The sequence below is a fragment of the Nyctereutes procyonoides genome, unplaced genomic scaffold (assembly GCF_905146905.1).
Source record: "Nyctereutes procyonoides isolate TBG_1078 unplaced genomic scaffold, NYPRO_anot_genome, whole genome shotgun sequence".
In the NCBI taxonomy this organism is placed as follows: Eukaryota; Metazoa; Chordata; class Mammalia; order Carnivora; family Canidae; genus Nyctereutes; species Nyctereutes procyonoides.
This window is the reverse complement of record NW_026575042.1, coordinates 19,697,150-19,716,220: the sequence shown is the minus strand read 5'-3', so window position 1 is coordinate 19,716,220 and position 19,071 is coordinate 19,697,150. Positions and strand designations below refer to the sequence as shown.

The following is a 19,071-nucleotide window of genomic DNA, read 5'->3' as shown; positions in this document are numbered from 1 at the left end:
TATGCTAATATTCACCAAATCTTGCATAGACTACCTCCTTTTTTTAAAATTTTTTACTTATTTACTTATGAGAGACAGAGAGAGAGAGAGAGAGAGAGAGAGGCAGAGACACAGGCAGAGGGAGAAGCAGGCTCCATGCAGGGAGCCTGATGCGGGACTCGATCCCGGAACTCCAGGATTACATCCTGGGCAGAAGGCAGGCGCTAAACTGCTGAGCCACCCAGGGATCCCCCATAGACTACCACCTTAACACATTTTAGATTCTGACACTTCCTGGCCAATTTAGCATTGATTGCCTTGATGAATTGTTGTTCACCAAGATTATTATAATTGCTTCTAACTAGGGGTTTATTCCAAGTGGTTTTCCAAGACACTTGTGACCAGCCCTATCACATCACCTATCACACAATATTTGCCTGCCAATGCATCTGCATTGCCAACTAAACACAAACTTTCTTGCACGCAGAGGACATATTTTGTTTAGTGTAGGTAGCTCAGTGCCTGGTACAAAGTAGGATATCAAAAAGCACATGTTGTAAATATGGTTGAATGACTATATTTCATCATATCTCCATACACTTAAGTTGCACCCTTATTCTTACAAATGCCCACAAAATGGATTGTAGGCCACAACATTACAGCTCTGAGGTTGAATCAAGGAGCTAGGAATTCCTCAGGGGACTTAGGAATTCTGTTCCAATAGCTGTGGGAGGAACACAGTCCAGCAAGAAGTGGGGAAGGTAAAGGGAGGACTGGGAAAAATGTATATGAGATCATCTCTCTTCTCTAGGGCATGATGTCAGATCAGTTCAAAGATAATTGAGACTTCATCCCTTGCTTTCAGGGACAACACAGTCCATGTAGAAAAACCTAACCTACCACTATGCCACATGTAATTGTAGTGCACCATTCAGATCCCCCTTTAGAGAGAACAACTGGTTTTCCCTACTCAGACTGCTGTTTATCCAGATGGATACTTCTTTAGTTGAGGAGAGCCACATCATTCAAAGTCACACCTCTTCTCAAAGAACACCACATCTGATGACTGGTCCATGCTGAGTATAAAGACCCCATCCCTTCATCCAACTTGGAGCAACTCTGCAGGACCACTGAGTTTTAGCCTTTTTGAAGTTGGCTGAGATTTCCATTGAGACTGGGCTACAGCTCAAAGCTGTTTCCTACTCTTTCCCACTAAAGGTGCTGATCTCAAGAACATTCCCCAGAGTAAAGCACCTCCTGGCTAAATTCTGTTTCAGAATCTGCTCCCCATGCAACCTAATCTGTAATAATCAATGACAATGAAGATGAGATAAAATTTATAATGACACATGCCATAACCCAAAGGAGAAAAAACTATTGGCCTGTGGGACGAGTTTTGGTACTTAGAATTGTTTTCGTGTATACCTTTCTGGAGTTCAACATAGTAAAATATCTGTCAACTTAAAAAAAAAAGTTAAAAAGTTTTGAAAACGCTGAAAGCCTGGCAATAATGGGCCAGCATTTGGATGGCACTGAGACTCTCACGAGGGACCATGTTCCATTTAAATGGTGCTCACAACCTCCACGGTGCTACAATCCTCACACATCCTTCATTCATTTCTTTCACCTGTTTAGTCCCAAGGATATTTGAATTCGATGGGTCATGACCGATTCTAATACTCCAATTTCTAAACCACTTCCCTCAATAACTTATACCTCTCATCTGATTCTTCCCACAAAATGTAAGCCTTTTTTTCAGGCTTGAGTCTGTGTAATTGTCACCTTGGAAGCTTTCCCTGAGTAGACACCCTAGTTAAACATAACATTTGTTCAAAGCGTGTTATGCAAATACAATTAAATAGAAGACCCCCCTTCACCTCTCTGTGGTAAGCTGTACTCCTCTTCTAGAATATTTTGAGGGAGACCCTCTGTGATTTTCTGGATGTATAAAGTATTTTCTGGATGTATAATGTATTTTCCTGACACACAGAAATAAGTTGGTCTCTCCTTTTCAGAAAACATGACCATTAGTATGTTTTCAGTTTCAGGATGCATACAGGTTATTGGAGTGATTTAAAACCAGAGGCAGTAAATAACCCATATCGCAGGCCTCATTTGCTTGGATGGAGCCACCAAGAGCAAAGCCCAGGAGGATCTGGTGAAGCAGAACAGGTCCTGGCTGTGCTGCCCAAGCGCAGGTAATGGCTTAAGTAATTGTGATCTTTGGGCAGTCAGTCAAAACGCAGAGTCAAAACTATAAAAGGGCAAGTGCTCCCACAGAGGAAAAATTATCAAGTACTGTTAGACAGAATAATAGGTGACTGCTGACATTTCACCTTTTATCATGATAGCAGTACTTGGAGAAAAAGCGCAGTTAAGGTTGTCAGAATTTCATTTTAACCCCCTCTTTGAGGCTGTTAAAAATTCACTCATGCTGAAACTTGCCTTTCAGGTTCTCAGCCAGGTTTGTGCTTTGTTTTCAATCCGTTGTCTATAATGGAATGCAAAATGTAATGCAGGGAAAAGGGCTTTTCTCAAGGATCTTTCTACAAACTGCTTCCTATCCCAATTCCTTTTCCTCGTTCATTCAACTCTCTGCCAAAAGATTGGTTTTAACCACAAAACAACCCCAAAGATACACTCAACTGAGAGAGGATTAAAGGCTTTTGGCAGTTTTTATAAAGATAGCTGAAGCAATAAGTCATACTCAACAAGTAAGAATCTGTTCAGTGGTGTTCACTAAAGGAAATCGCAACCTTAGAATGCTGTAAATGGCCATAACAGATGTAGTAAACAGGTAATTTTTATAGCGCTCCCTGAATAAAAGATAAACAAGGACAGGTCAAAAATTTCTTCATAGGCATGACACAGGATGACAATCTGGTAGGAAGGAGGAATGATAGACATTGTCTCAAGGCTATATTTGAATAGTAAACAGTAAACTGATTTTGTTTAGACTGTGTACTCTTGGCACTCAAAACTCCCCATGACCCTCTCTTCAAGCCATCTCCCACTGAGGACAAAATGCTAGGGGAAAGGGAAAGAACTGATGGTTTATTGTCAGTTACTTTGCACCAGACAGAATATTAGGCACTTGATAATCATAAGGCAGCATGAAGATACCAACAGGCACAACACACCCCTGATTCCTACTTTCCAGCTGAAATATATTTTATCTATATCTACCTGTGCATAAATACCTTTAAAATGCTCCCATGCTTGCTTTGCTTATCTTATACTAAAGCAGCTATCCAGCTAGACTTATTATGTTGATCGGCATATGAGATATCACCATATATAATAGAGTATTTACTTTTGCAGACATCCCACCAGCTCTTTGATAGACGTGTTAGGTCTTGCATGTGCCATCCTTCACATTACAGTAGTCCCAGAACCTGGGAAAGTACTATAATAAGCCTTTTATTATTATAAGCGTTTCTGCAATACTTTCCATTTGCAAACTGCTTAACAATCAACTCTCCTCTTTATGTTTCACAAGAAATCAGATAGCTCAACACTTGTTAGCTTTGTTTTATGGCCCTGAATCCTCAGGCCCAGAGTTCAAAGAAATCAAGGGTTATGCAGCCAGCTCAGGCTTAAGACCAACACAGCTGCTCTGTTTTTATCCAGCCTCTCAGCCAGGCTGCCCAGCTGCTTCCCAATCCTTTTACTGAATACATATATATGTATATATTTTATTTTTAAACTCTTGGAATTAAGAAAATTATAGTAAGAATATTGGCCCCAATTCTCCATTTTTAGCATGAAAATCTCACAGCCTGGGCTTTTGCCAAGTGTTGCTGGAATAATTTTGGCAGATCTGAAATAGCCCACATACAAGTTCCCTCAGCTGGTAGAGAAGCAAAGATGGCTCTCTTTGGGGTCCATTTTGTCCACCAATGTCGTGGCAGCAAGAAGTGGAGGGGGCATCCAAGGCAGAATTGAGGGGCATTGCTTAGCCAGGCACAGGTGGCAGTGGAACAAGAAGGGCAGGTGAGTGAGCAGAGCTGGGTGGCCTTGAGAAGCTTCTTTGGAGAGCAGTGGGACTGCTCAGGCACCTGGGTGACAGCCATAAAAAGGTTCAGGTGGCTTTGGCTTTCCAGTACGTAGTATGTGGCCACTGTCTTAGAAAATGGGTGGCAAAATCTAGTCAAAGGCATAAAGAATAACTAGAGCCTAGCTTTGGAAAAGGTCTTGTGAAGAGGTGTCCCTCTCTCTGTGGAGTCAGGCCGTTTTGTCTACCGTTCTTGAATAATGCCGTCATCCCGTATTTGTGGCAATAAAAACCTTTATTATCCCACATCATCATTTCATAATCTCTGTGATACTTACTATTAAATTCTTGTTAAACTTTGTTTTTAAGCTGTAATTTTGTGGCTCCATAGTATATATGCAAAATATTTCATTTGCAAATTATATTAAGTGCTGTTCATATTTCTGCAAGTATCAAGAAAGACTTGTCTTGACTTAGAATGTATGTATGAACTGGGTATCCTTTTCCATTCTATTTCCAAATCTAATGTTTCTAGTTCTGTTTACTCCTCTTTAAGCAGACTGGGTCAGTTAGTTTATCCCCCATCTTCAAAAACAAATACTTCTTCCTCTTTGTACTCTTATTTTCCCCAAATACATCTGCAACATTATCTCAACCACCATCATCATTACCAACACTAGTTGTGCACTTTCTTTATGCCAGGAATTGTCCTGACAATTTTTAAGATTTATTTATTCATGGGAGACAGAGAGAGAGAGAGAGGCAGAGACACAGGCAGAGGAAGAAGCAGGCTCAATGCAGGGAGCCCGATGTGGGACTTGATCCTGGGTCTCTAGGATCAGGCCCTAGACTGAAGGTGGCGCTAAACCGCTGAGCCACCCGGGCTGCCCTGTCCTCACAATTTTACATATGCTTACTGATTGCTTTTCATAGCAGTCATGGGAATTATTATGATCTCTATTTTTCAGATGTGGATATTGGGGTGCAGAGAGGTTAATGAATCCATACAACAGCAATCATTTTGGAATTGGGACACACACATCTAGTTCCAAAGTCAGGCTCCTTACCGAGCTACTCTATGGTAGCCTGAAGACACTGCCACTTCCAAAGCACTTTCATGTGCACCTTTTAATTTGATCCTTACAACCACATGTGAGATTTTGTTTAAACTGGAAATCCCCATTTTACTTTCTTCAAGCTTGGGGAAATTATGTAATACTTTATTACTGTTGAATTTTCTGAAGGTTTGGCTATTTTTTTTCCAAATATAAATTCTAGATTTAATCTAAAGTAGTGCTATGGACTTCTCCATCTAAAAAAGTTAAAGTTATTATCAACTGTAAAGCCTCCTCAAATTATTCTCCATGGCTTCTTTTTTCCCATTACAAAATAAAGTCCTACATTTTTCAAGGGGATGTGCTGAACTCCAGCAGAAATGGAGTATATTTAAATGTGTCTTAAGTTATAACAGACTGCATTTCAAAATCAAATAGTTTAGGCTTTACATATTTATAGTTATATGAGTAACATTTGTACTTATATGTCCAGATTTATATATTCCGGGCCAAATTCCAAAAAAGGATTTTGAGGTTTGGAACATATACTGCTTGGAATTTATATATACCTCTGTTCTCCTCTCTTAATGTGGAGAGTAAGTAGTTTATTCTACTTTTTAATATCTCTACTTATATCCACAGGGTTTCTAAAAAGGACATATATGATAATGTGGCCTAGTAAAAATAAATGCTAAATTCCTTATTGAATTATTGTTTCTTAAGTTCCTTATTGAATTCTTGTTTCTTTTTCAGGCTAACTCATTTATACTTCTCAAATTTGTTCTTCTCAATTTTTGACACATCATCATTAAGGGAATTCTGAGAGTTTTATAGAAAGCAATTGAACTGAATTCCATAGGAGTACAAATAATACAGATGCCACTACCTGGATGTGTTCTTGGCTCTTGGGGCAAAGTCCTCCCATGTCTGTTATTTCCTGATGATCTTTGGGATATTACAGGAAGGCCCACGGAAGTGTTTTCCTTATCATGGAGTTTGAGAGGATTACATACCCCAGGTCACTTGAAGAAACATGCTAGGTTTCATGCCTCCTTATAACTTCTTCTATATGAGGCCTCACACACTTGTTATGGTAAATGTACCCCCCTACTGATAGTCACATGAATATTCCTGCTGTACAACTAATCTCTCCAAAAAGAATGTTAGGGAAACTTGAGCTCACTTTCCACTTTGTGGCCCATAAATACTTGCATAAACAAGCTCTATGAGCACCTGGGAAAGGTTAGTGTGCAGACCAAGGTCATAACACATTCCAGTGCTTAACCTAACCAAATGACACAGACCAAGAAAGCTTTTCCAAAAACAGGCAGCTGTATTTCATCTTTGCATATTCAGACCAAAGAAAATAAATACCTGCTGTTTCAAACAGCTGGGTAGTTCACTGGAATGCTGATGAGTCACCAAAGTCATGGACAGTAGTGATGTTTTTCTCAGGGTGGCAGGAAGACCCCATGAGGTGAGGTTCTATACCTTGCCAAGAATCTGGCCATCAGACCACTGAGGGAACAGAATGATATAGGAGAGGGATCTGACATGTCAAATTGTAAATCCAACCTTCATTTTGGCTAATAATAATTTTAGTTCTTTGGATTCAAGGCCCAAGAAATGAGTTTTAATGCTGGGAGTGTACCATATCTTTGGTATTAAAAGGGAGGGGAAATAATGTATAGTAACTCTCAACTTGAGGCAGGAATTTTGCACTTGTTATCCCAGTTTATCCAATGATGACCATTAATAAATATTTTGATATTCCCATGATACAAAAGAGAAAGATGAGGCTCAAAGAAGTTAAATACTTCACTGAAAATTACCCAGATTGTGTGGTAGACTCAGGATTTGAAACCAGGTCTATGAGATCCTATGCCTACTTTTCTTGCTGCCTTCTTGGGATAAAAAGGTATTTGCCTGAGGGATTTATGAGACATGAGAGAAGTTTCAATATGATCCCCCAAAGCATACCTTAACTTGCCTTCCTTAAGCTCAGCAGTATAAGAAGACATTTGCCATGCATGTTCCCTTACTATACAAGCACACAGAAGCCACTTGTGGAAGATGAACCTGCCCGTGCCAGAATCAGCACTTTTAGAGCTGAAGAGAGGGAAGGAACTTGACTTGTTCCTCAACTTGGACTCTCAGTCTGGTGGCTTAACAGATGGGGATTTTCTTAACTATTCCCAATCCTATCCACCACCTACCTCTCATAGCAGCATAGAACTTTGGGTATGGATGGTATACCCCTCTTCTTTGGACTACATTCCACTCAAGGGCCTTTTGGAGGGATGGTTTAACTGCTGTTTTCTCGAGCATTTGCAGATAAAACAATTTCATAACATTCCTGGAAGTAATCTGATTCATAATTTTCAAGGAGTTTCCTTCTTTCATTCAAATAGGTAAAAGCACAAAGCAATAAAACATCATCAATAGCACCATGGCATTCAGCCAGACATTTCCTGACTTGTAGGTCACACAATACAATTTAAGTGTACATATGTGTATTGGTGCACAAAGGTGAAGACAACTCCTTCAGAAACCTTCAGTGATTGATATCACTCTTCATGTAATTTCTAAGCACCCCCTTCAACCTCCCACCACCCCCTAGGGAGACCGCAGTATACTGATCAGAGATTGTGTAAATGTGTTCTTTGGTAGTTCCAAGTGTGTGTTTAGAATTTCAACCAGTGTATGGGCTCCCTAAGGGAGAGCAGAAAGAAGCCGGAACTCTCTGGCAACTCATTTTTTGGCATAGATGCCTCATATGCCATACCCCATGAAGTTCATCTTCTGTCACAGCTGACTTTCAGCAAGATGTTCACTAACCATTGGTGAAGAGATTATTTTAAAAACTTGGTCTAGGGATCCCTGGGTGGCGCAGCGGTTTAGCGCCTGCCTTTGGCCCAGGGCGCGACCCTGGAGACCCGGGATCGAATCCCACGTTGGGCTCCTGGTGCGTGGAGCCTGCTTCTCCCTCTGCCTATGTCTCTGCCTCTCTCTCTCTCTCTCTCTCTCTCTCTCTCTCTGTCTCTCTCTGTGTGACTATCATAAATAAATAAAAATAAATAAATAAAAACTTGGTCTAGGATATCCACATACACAATAATAAAGTTGGACCTTTCCCACACACTGTACGGAAAAATTAACTGAAAGCAGATTATAGACCTAAATGTAGAGCTAAAACTGTAAAACACTTAGAAGAAAATGTAGGAGAGAATTTTCATTACCTTGGGTTATGCAAAGCATTATTGGATAGAATGTCAAAAGCACCAGCAACAAATCAAAATTATAAACATTTCTGCTTCAGTGGAGACTTTCAAGAAAATGAAAAGACAACCCACAGAATGGAAGAAAATATTTTCAAATCATATTTCTTATAAAGAACTTGCATGTAGGGATCTCTGGGTGGCGCAGCGGTTTAGCGCCTGCCTTTGGCCCAGGGCGCGATCCCGGAGACCCGGGATCGAATCCCATGTCGGGCTCCCGGTGCATGGAGCCTGCTTCTCCCTCTGCCTATGTCTCTGCCTCTCTGGAGACCCGGGATCGAATCCCATGTCGGGCTCCCGGTGCATGGAGCTTGCTTCTCCCTCTGCCTATGTCTCTGCCTCTCTCTCTCTCTCTCTCTCTCTCTCTCTCTCTGTGTGTGACTATCATAAATAAATAAAAAATAAAAGAAAAAAAGAACTTGCATGTAGAATATATCTAAAAACTTTTACAACTCAATAACGATAAAACAACTCAATTAGATTATAGGCAAGGATCTAATTAGACATTTCTCTCAAGACGATATACAAATGGACAATAAGTACACGAAAAGATGTTCAATTTCTTTAGCTATAAGACAATGCAAATCAAAACCCCAGAGATATCATTTTATAGCTACTAGAATGGCTATCATCAAAATAATAGATAACAAGTGTTGGCAAGGATGTGGAGAAACTGGAACCCTCATACATTGATGATGAGGAAGAGGAAATAGCATAGCTACTCTGGAAAAGTCTCACAGTTCCTTGAAAGTTAGATATCAAATTACCATATAACCTAGTATTTCTACTTTTAGATGTATATTCAAGAGAAATGAAAACATATGTGCATGCAAAAAAACTTGTACAAAATGTTTGCAGCAGCATCATTCATAATAGCCAAAGTTTAGAACAACCCAAATTATCTACCAACTGATGAACGAATAAACAAACTATACTATTACCCATGCAATAGAATATTATTTGGCAATAAAAATGAAGTGACTGATACATTCTATAGTATGTATGATCCTTAAAAACATCATGCCAAGAGATTGAAGTCTTTCTCAAAAGGCCATAGATTCTATGATCCTTTTTCATGAGATGTCTGGAACAGGCAAATCTATACAGAAAAGAGGTTGGCCGAGGGCTGGGGTGGGAATGGGGAAGAAATGGGGAGTGTCTGCTAATGGATTTCTTTTTGGGGTGGTGGAAATGTTGTAAAATTGACAGCAGTGATGGTGGCATGATTATGTGAATGTACTGAAAACCACTGTATAGTACACATTACATAGGTGAATAGGATGGTATGTGAATTATGTCTCAATAATGCTATTAAATATTTAAAAAGAAACTTCACTTTATACTTTGGTTTTTAGCCCTGGCTGCTCCTTAAAATCACCTAGGAGGGCTTCTCAAATCCCAATGCCCTGAGCAAACCCTAAACCAACTACATCAGAGTGTCTCTGAACAGAATATTCCAGGGTTTTGTTTTTTTTTTTAATTTATTTGCCCAGGTGATTCCAAGGTGCACCAAAGGAGCAAACATGGAGTTTCCTGCTGAGGGGTAAAATCCCGTAGTACTCACTTCCCGTTATAGGTGTTTCTGTCTAGTATCCTTTTGGATGACATGTCATCCTAGACACTTGTCAGAAGTTATCAGTATGATGCTGTCACTTTTAGAGTCACTCTTCAGAAGAGACTAACATTTATAAGAAGACACTGAATGGGTGCCCTCATCCCCTGGAGGTCACTGACAAGGAAAATTATACTCTACTCAGTGGAACTTCGGATTTTCTTTTTATTTCTGAGGTATTTAGGCTTCTATGGTGCCTATTTTGGAATCTTTGTAAAATAGTGCTCAAAAAGGTGTTCTGAAACACATGGAACTAAACCATATACCTAATTGTTTGATGAGTTTCACTTTGATTCTCTTCATCTAAAATCCCAGAGTTTCAAAACTATTAACTTATTGCTAGAACCATTCAATCCAGTGAGTAGAAAGAACTTATAAACTGAAGCTGGAACTGCTGTTTTTCTCATTGTCAGTACCAGAAATAAACTGCTGTTGAATGACCAGTTACACTCCCCTAAAAAATATGTCAATTGTTTCCTTCCTATTCTTAAGCATAACTATGAGTCAAAACACTAGTTTATATGATTAAAAAAATAAAAATGACACAATCCCCAATATGGAAGTCAAGTCAGGACAGCCATTAGAATTTAACATAGGTAGTAATGAGCACAGGGTAATGTATGGAAGTGTGGAATCACTACATTGTACACCTGAAACTAATATTACACTATAAGTTAACTAACTGGAATTTGAATAAAAACTTAAAAAAAGAGAGTGAGAAAAGAATTCAACATAGAGACAGTCACTTAAATTCCATTTTATGAAGAAAAAAGACTAGCTAAATATTTTTGAAACATTTAGATACTGTTAATTTAATTAAAAGCTGCTATCATGTATCAAGTAGTAGAATTTATTAACCCAGGGTGAAAAGATACCATTTTGGGAGATTATGAACACTGGATTTGTAAAAGAAAAAAAAAACTGTTTGAGGCTCGGTTTGGCATTTTCAATGCTTTGAAAACAGACACTCAGGAATGGCCTATCGAAGCGATTTATTATCTTGGATGTGATATGTAAATTGGTCATTTCATTGCTTAGAGATTTGTTCTACATTTCTGAAAGTAAACTCATAATGCAAAACCATACCCAGCCACCAATGGATACATAGAAACACTTTCACTGTCTCTTTTGCTCTTTCATCCTTTGGCATGCAGTAATAAATAAATCAAGAAAGCATATGTTCCTTGCAATCAAAAATCAGAGTAATTTTTATCAGTGTTAATGTGCACAACGAAGCTGGTTCTTTCATGAAAGTGCATTTCGGCACATTTGGCAAGTCTTTTATATGGAATTGACCTCTCAACATTTAGGGTGACTATTCTACTTTCAAAGGTGAAGGAAAGCACATTTGGTTAAAATAGAGCAGCTGCTGGTGGAGCAGAAGTCATTCCCCTAGTCTATCAAGCCATTGTAATTGTAGCATCTCCAGAAACATAACAATTGACAGTAAAATGATAATTCAAAGCCACAAGTATCCTCTATATGATACTATAACTGATTATGTGGCAATAGCAAGAATGATGTGGGGTGGAGAGACTGAAAATACCTAGTAATAAATACCAGGAATTAATCCTTATGCGTCAAAAACTGGAATTGAACACGACTTTACAAAGATTCCAACATAAGAGTCATAGAAGCCTACACACACAGTTTAACCTGTGAGGAGGGAAGGAAACGGAAGCCACCCAGAATAGCATAATGTCCCTCCTCAGGACAAGGTAGTGCAAGGAGGCACAGACCAAGGGAAATGTAGATAATCAAAAACTCAAGTCATTGAAATAACCACAAAATTCCACACATTTATTTTTATCAAATTTTTCTCCCCTCAGTCTACCCAAAAGTACAATAGTGGCAAAAACAACCATTTTGAGGATATGACTCCTTATTTCAGCTGAGCGACATGATGGTAAGAAATGTGTCATCAAAAGGAGGGACCTGTTACATAATTTGGTGCTGAGCTAAATGAAAATGCGGGGTCTTTGTTCAAAAATTATGAAGAATTTCAAGATGGTAACAGCAAAATTCTAACTAAACCAAGCACAGGTTGCTGTCCATGCAGCCAGTTCCGCCAACAGCTGAGAAATAGGGAGGCAGCATTTGCCTAACCTATACCTGGGTCTGTTGTCTTCTAGCTAGTTTAGCTTCTTTTGGCAGAATGCACATAATACAGACTCTACAGCTAAGGAATGACCTTGTGTCACTTTCTCATTTATAGAAACCAACACCCAGAGAAACTAAATGACTTGTCTAAGGTCATGAGTTGAATCACAGAGCCAGCACTAAATCCCAGGTATCCTGACTCCCACACTGACACTTTCCCCTACTCCATGCTACTGATCTCCAGTTTAAATGTAAATAATTAGGAAATACTAACTTACAAAAAAGGGGGCAGAGAGGAGAGGACATTACCTCATCAGAACTTCCTTTTCAATTCTTCTGTGCAAATAATAAAACGTGGTCTAAAAATCCATTTCAAATTCCTTTTCTGAGTCAACTCTTCCACGTCCTAGGGAAAAGACATCATATGACAGCTTCAGACACTGAAGCAAATTACCTTTGTCCAGAACTCGCTTGAGCCCTTGGAGTTAACGATCACAGACCAAGGTGGTTATTAGTGGATAGTTATGAGGCAACACACTAGTAAACTAATCAGTGTTCCTGTACAAATATTTAAAATAATTCTGAGATAATTTGAACTTTAACGCTGAGCTAGCCAAATGTATTTGTAATCTGAACCCAAGGTTCTAATAAGTTACTGCCTTTTGGATGTCCTTCAATGTGAGGGACATTTTTAGAAAGATTAGCACTTGAGTGGAAACAAAGACTGACATTTTCAATGTAAACATGAGACCTGGGGGGGGTTTTGTTTGTTTGTTTTTGTTTTTGTTTGTACAAAACAAAAGTCATGTGTCTTCCTCACTCAGGTATATGTGTAAGTTTAGTACATCAAAACATCTGGTGCAAGGACACCATTGTTAAAAGATACTGTACAAATCATATAAAGGAAGCTTTAAAAGCTCATGAAAAACATTCAACCAGGTGATGAAAGAGTTCAAGGTAGGCTGGCAACAGAATGATAAAAAACAAACAAACAAAAAAAAAAAAACCACCACCGTTTAGAGAGGCAAAAGACACCCGTCGAACCCCCTTGAAAAGGCACAGGGATTAGGGCCAGATAGATCTCCAGTTCAAATCCCAGTTTCACATATATTTTGTTTTTATAAGCTGTGGCTAATTCATCTGCAAAATGGGGTTGATATGAAAGCCAGACAGCTAGATCAGATGCTTTCTAGATGAGATGCCTCAGTGATCTCTGAAATCTATGATGCACACGTCTTTAATTATATCTTATTGATATAGATAATTCTGATTGCCCCTCAGAATTTTTGCTAGGGGGGTTTAAAATTAGTTTTGCATGTCCAATGCTTTCCAGAACTTTACGGTCTGTAGGTAGCAACAGGGAAAAGCAAAATATTCTCTGGCTTGGATAAATTTTGGCATAATTATAGGTCTGGTGTGTGGAAAATGAGGGCCGGGTGAAAATGGTGCAGAGACATGAGTAACCCAAAGAGTCTGAGGCTACAGCACTTACATCTCATTAACTGCCAATTACTGTATTTATAATTTAACACAAAAAGGAAAAACACAAATGGGGTTTGGAAAAAATCCCTTTTATCTAGACTTCAGTTTATACTTGGCCACTACAGGCAGAATTAATGCAATAGGCTGAGAAAGGGAGTAGTTAGATTGAGAAATAAAAACACTTTTTGATAACATGTGAGGCTATAAAAATGGCTTGGCTGAATCTATTAACCAAAGATAAATAATACCCTGCAGGAGGAAAAGAAACAGCTTTTTCTGGATCATAAGGTCTGGCATGTTTTTAAAGACCTTGCTTCCACTAAAAATGTAACACAGTCAATTTAAAGAGACATTTTTTTTTAAATTCGCGATTTCATAACACTTTTGCATCCGAAATCTTGTCTCTGGTCTGGCAACACCATGTTCAAGACTTTCATCAAAACACAGGAAGAAAAATAGACTTTCTTTATGTGATCTCATTATTAATATTTCTATTGTTGCTATCTCTATTATTACTATTACTATTCTTATTACTACTCCCACTAGTAACGCTGTTACTACTACTCCATCCACATCTGCATTTCTAGATAACCATCTGATGGGAATTCTAGTGAATACTATTTTATTGCTCAGCCCCTGAGTCTCTCTCTCTGGTGAGTCTAAACATTATCTTTACCTCTGTGTAGTTCATGGGCTAGAAGTTTCATCACCTGGAAGCTTTTTATAAATACAACCTATGGAATCTGAAGCTCTGGGTTGGGGGCCAGGAATACGTGTCTTAGCAAGCTCACCCAAAGATTCTGATGCTCAAATTTGCAGAGGAAGTGACCCAAATGCCAGGGAAACAGGGGAAGGAGGGATGAGAGAGAAGTGAGGAGGAACACCTGGAGCCACCACCTGCAGACTTGACCTTGTCTGCTTCAGGGCAGACTGCCAATGCCAAGGAGAAGAAAGCTAAGTCTGGGACAGGTTTGCAGGAAAGAGAGCTCCTTCCCGCCTCAGGATGTGGTTGCAGAGGCTCCTGCCTTCAGTTTCCAGCCTCCAGGAGGAAAGGTACCACCAGAACCACCCTAGCCGTTGCTTGTCTCTTTTGCCTAACAAATATTATAAATGACAAGGTTCCTTATTTTTCATTAATGCAGACAAGTCAGATGGAATTAGCTCTAGTTTCTGAATTAGTATTTCTTAAGGTGTGAGGTTTATGCATTTCAGAGACTCACTGATCCCCAGTCCCACCAAATCAAAATCTCTGGGGGTTTCAGGAGGCTTTTAAAAATCATTCCCTATGCTGTGTCAAATTTGGGTACTTTGTTTTACTTTTTTTGGCCTCACTTGACACTTAGTTTGGGATGAGGTTTTAAAATATATGCTCTAAGCCATCTGTCCGTGTTCTCTCCCTTCTTTCTTTTCTTTATAAGAGCATGTTCTCAATAACAAGAAAATTTTGAACACACACACACACACAAAGAGGAAAAAAAATTACCTGCACTTCCATTGTCTATTTTGACAAATATAGTTAGATAAAAATGTATCAATTAAATAAAATTAGGATATACAAAGGTTACAGAATATCCATGAATAGATACCACAATATATTTTTATTTTTTTATTTTTTATTTTTTTTAAAGCTTTTTTTTTTTTAATTTTTATTTATTTATGATAGTCACACACACAGAGAGAGAGAGAGAGAGGCAGAGACACAGGCAGAGGGAGAAGCAGGCTCCATGCACCGGGAGCCCGACGTGGGATTCGATCCTGGGTCTCCAGGATCGTGCCCTGGGCCAAAGGCAGGCGCTAAACCGCTGCGCCACCCAGGGATCCCCACAATATATTTTTAATTTGTCACCTAATACTAAACATCTAGAAGGTTTTGTCTAGATTTTCTACTTTATAAATAATCGTAAGCAACTTCATAAAAAGTTGTACTCATTCCTCCAAATGACCTTCATACTCAATTTTTAGAATTGAAATTTCTGGTTCAAAAATTGTCTTCCTTAGACTGCTTGACACACATTTGCCAAACTCCCCCTAGAAAGAGAGTACCAGTTAAAAACCACATTGGGCTGTAAACGTAAAGCCATGTTAAGGGCAATTTCATAATCAAGATAAGGAAAAACTGAGTATATACATACTCTTAGACCTAGGAAGTCCATATTATGATATACAACCTAGAGTGACTCTTAAAAAAAAAAGATTTATTTACTTATTTGAGAGAACAAGCATGCAAATGTATGCAAAGCAAGAGGGCAGACAGAGGGCTAGAGAGGGAAAGCTGACTTCCCTGCTGAGGAGCACAATGCAGGGCTGGATCTCATTACCCTGAGATCATTACCTGAACCAAAACCAAGAGTCAGAAGCTTAAGCACTGAGCCACCCAGGCATCCCTAGAGTTACTCTTGCTTGAGGAAATACAGTAGTAAAAAGTTGGATATAACTTAAATATCCATCAGTACAGGAACAAAGAAATAAATATAAACAGCAGTTAAAATATAGGAACTAGAGGGGGACCTTGGTGGCTCAGTCAGTTAAGTGTCTAACTCTTTGTTTAGGCTCAGGTCATGATCTCAAGGTCATGAGATCGAGCCATGTGTGGGCTCTATGCTCAGTATGGAGTCTTCTTGAGATTCTCTCTCTCTCCCCTTCTGGCCCTCTATGCTCTTTCTCTCTCTCAAATAAATAAATAAACAAAACAAAAGACATATGAACTAGATCTATATCTATCAGCCTAGATCTGTCTCAAAAACATAAGGGCATAATATTACATGAAAAAAATCTTGGTCAAAGCATACATAAAGGATGGAATTATTTATGTAAAATTTTAAAATTTTATGTCTTTTCCACCATGTTGACATTTGCACTGATGGTGCAAAATCAGTGGTGGGTATACCTGTGACAACTTAGCATGGATCGAGGTAGCGGCACCAACTACATGAATAGTCACTGTGCTTTTCCTGCCATTCACGCTCTAGCCAGTTTCATTTGAGTGTCCTTAATGAAGCAATAAAAAATGATTTTAATTAAATCTCAACATTAGACTACTTTTAAAAAAATATTCTGAATGACAAAATAGTATGAATATAGCACTTCTGTTGCATATATAAGTATGATGATTCAATTGTGAACTGAACTACCTGCTTTCTTCACAGAACATCATTTTTTTCTTAAAAGAATTAATAAGAGACACATTATGGTTATTCAGACTTGGGTGTTTGGCCATCTTTTTCTCAAAAAATGAAAGAAGACAACTGACAGCAATTTTTGTCAATGATAAAATTTCAAGCTTTCAAATGAAAATCAGAATTTTGGAAAACTTACATCCACCACTGAGGGCTTGACTGTTTCCTATACCTAAAGGCTTTTTTGAGATCAGTGGAGACCTGGTAGATAGAATCTTGAATATTATATGACAATATCTATCCATATCTGGAAATCTGCATTGCTCATTGAACCAATATTTTCTACATGGTCAGTGCATGATGCAACAAGACCATGCATGAGTAAAATATCTACTCAAAGTGCAGGATAAATGATTAGATTTTAGTGTAATGAAATACGAGAGGTTCAGTGATAATGGTTTTAGATTCCACACTGCAACTACCTGTTAGGAACTCCCACTTGATGAGGTACCTGGGTGGCTCAGCTGGTTAACTGTCTGCCTTCTGCTCAAGTCATGATCCCAGGGAGTCCTGGGATGGAGCCCTGAGTCAGACTCCCAGCTCAATAGGGAAGCTGCTTCTCCCTCTCCCTCTGGCATTTCCCCTGCTTGTGCTCTCTTGCTCTCTTTTTCAAATAAATAAAATCTTTTTTATAAAAGGAACTACCACTTGTTGCATTTTGGTGTACTCTCAAAGCGCAGAATTTTTGTTTTTCAGGAAAGGCTATGAAGATACTTTTCTCTTTTCCAATTACAAAACTGTTTGAAGACTTTCTGCATATACTTCACCAAAAAAGCATGGCACAACAGAATAAATTCAGAAGCAGTTATGAGAATCCAGTGATCTTCTTTCAGGCAAGACATTAATGAGATTTGCAAAAATGTAAAACAGTGTCACTCTTTTCAATAATTTCTTTTTCTTTCGAAAATGTAGTTGTCATGAAAATATTTATGATAACATGTAAAGAGTTTATATTGCTATTTTAAATGAATTACAAATAGTTTAAATGTTTCTGCTTTAATTTCTAATCTGGTAAATATACACGTTAACAGACAAAAGCTCTTTGAGGTTATCAATAATTTTTAAGAATGGACCTGAACAATCTGAACACTGCCAATGGAGGGAGAGGATACACAGTTCCTCTGATATTATTTTCTACACTATTCCCTATGTATATAACTAAAGAAAAAGGGTAAAAACGCCTACCAGCAGCATATGAGGACATGCTTGAGCCTTTACCCTTACCAAATCTAAGAATTATCCTTAAAGAAACAAACCTTGTGAATTTGAGAGTAAAAAAAGTTATGCCATGATTTTGTCTCTCTTTCATTCTGTGAGTTTGAACAATTTTACATATTTTACTGTCGATTTTAATTTTTTGTGGGTTGTCCTATTTCTATTCATTTATTTACTTGTTCTTTCAACATATATTTGTTGAACATTTTATATATGTCATCTTACTTCTAGGTATACTTGGCATATAGCTGTGAACAAGTCCTAGAAAGTCCATTGCAGGAATTGACACCCTGTGGTCTGTGGGCCAACTTGTCCCATTTCCTATTTTTCTAAGTAAACTTGCATTGGAATACAATCATACCTATTTCTTTATGCATTGTCTATGGCTGCTTTTGTGCTACAAGGGCTAAGTTGAGTAACTAACAGAATTGCGGTGCTTGCAAAGCTGAAAGTATTTACCATTTGTCCTTTACAGAAAAGTTTTGCTGGCCTATGGTCTTGTGGATTCTATAGGAATACTCTCTTTCCTTCATATTTGTAAGACTGCTTTATATTTTTTTTTAGATCTTGTCTTATAGGTATTTTCCCATCATGTTTACAGTGTTTTAATTTTGGTTGTGATTTTTCTTCATTGCATAGAGTACTACATTTTATGTTGAAACTTGATCAAATCTTTTCTTTTAACATAATCGTTCTTAATCTTTTGGGACCATTGATTTTTAAATAAGTTATTGGCTAGTTTTGCTTTTCAATTTATTTCACATGGATTTGTACATTATTTTGTCACATTATTGAAAGAATCCCTTGGTGATTCTGATTTCAGATGCATTCAGTAGTTGGATTACATTGGGGAGAATTTAATGTCTAAAGTATTGATTCTTTTTGTTGAGAAGTATAGAATATTATCCAGTTAAATCTCACCTTCTTCCAAGTTATTTTGTATTTTTTTCAGGATAGTCATTTTTTTTGGTAGTCTTATCCATTTATTTTTATACTTATTCCTAGTTATTTTTATTTTAGGGTTGCTATTGTGATATGTGGGTATTTTTCTGTTTATTTTTTAATTGATTATGGCTAGTAAGTACTCTATTTTTGTGGATTTATTTTTGTAAGGGGTGTAGTGAAAAATTTTGTAATACTAAACCCTTGACTATTCTAATAGATTTTTTTTCCAGTTGGT

At 38.1% G+C, this 19,071-nt stretch overlaps 1 protein-coding gene across 14 annotated transcripts in view; it reads right to left on the bottom strand.

The window, feature by feature from the left end:
* Positions 1-19,071, bottom strand: part of THRB (thyroid hormone receptor beta) — a 377,890-nt gene that overhangs the window by 271,103 nt on the left and 87,716 nt on the right. For 8 of the 14 annotated variants that reach the window (XM_055321028.1, XM_055321013.1, XM_055321031.1 and 5 more), the window contains exon 2: positions 12,328-12,424. The exons of the other annotated variants lie outside the window; for them this stretch is intronic. The gene's annotated coding sequence lies outside the window, so the exon portion shown is untranslated. The remainder of the gene's footprint in view (positions 1-12,327; positions 12,425-19,071) is intronic. 14 annotated transcript variants of the gene reach the window in all.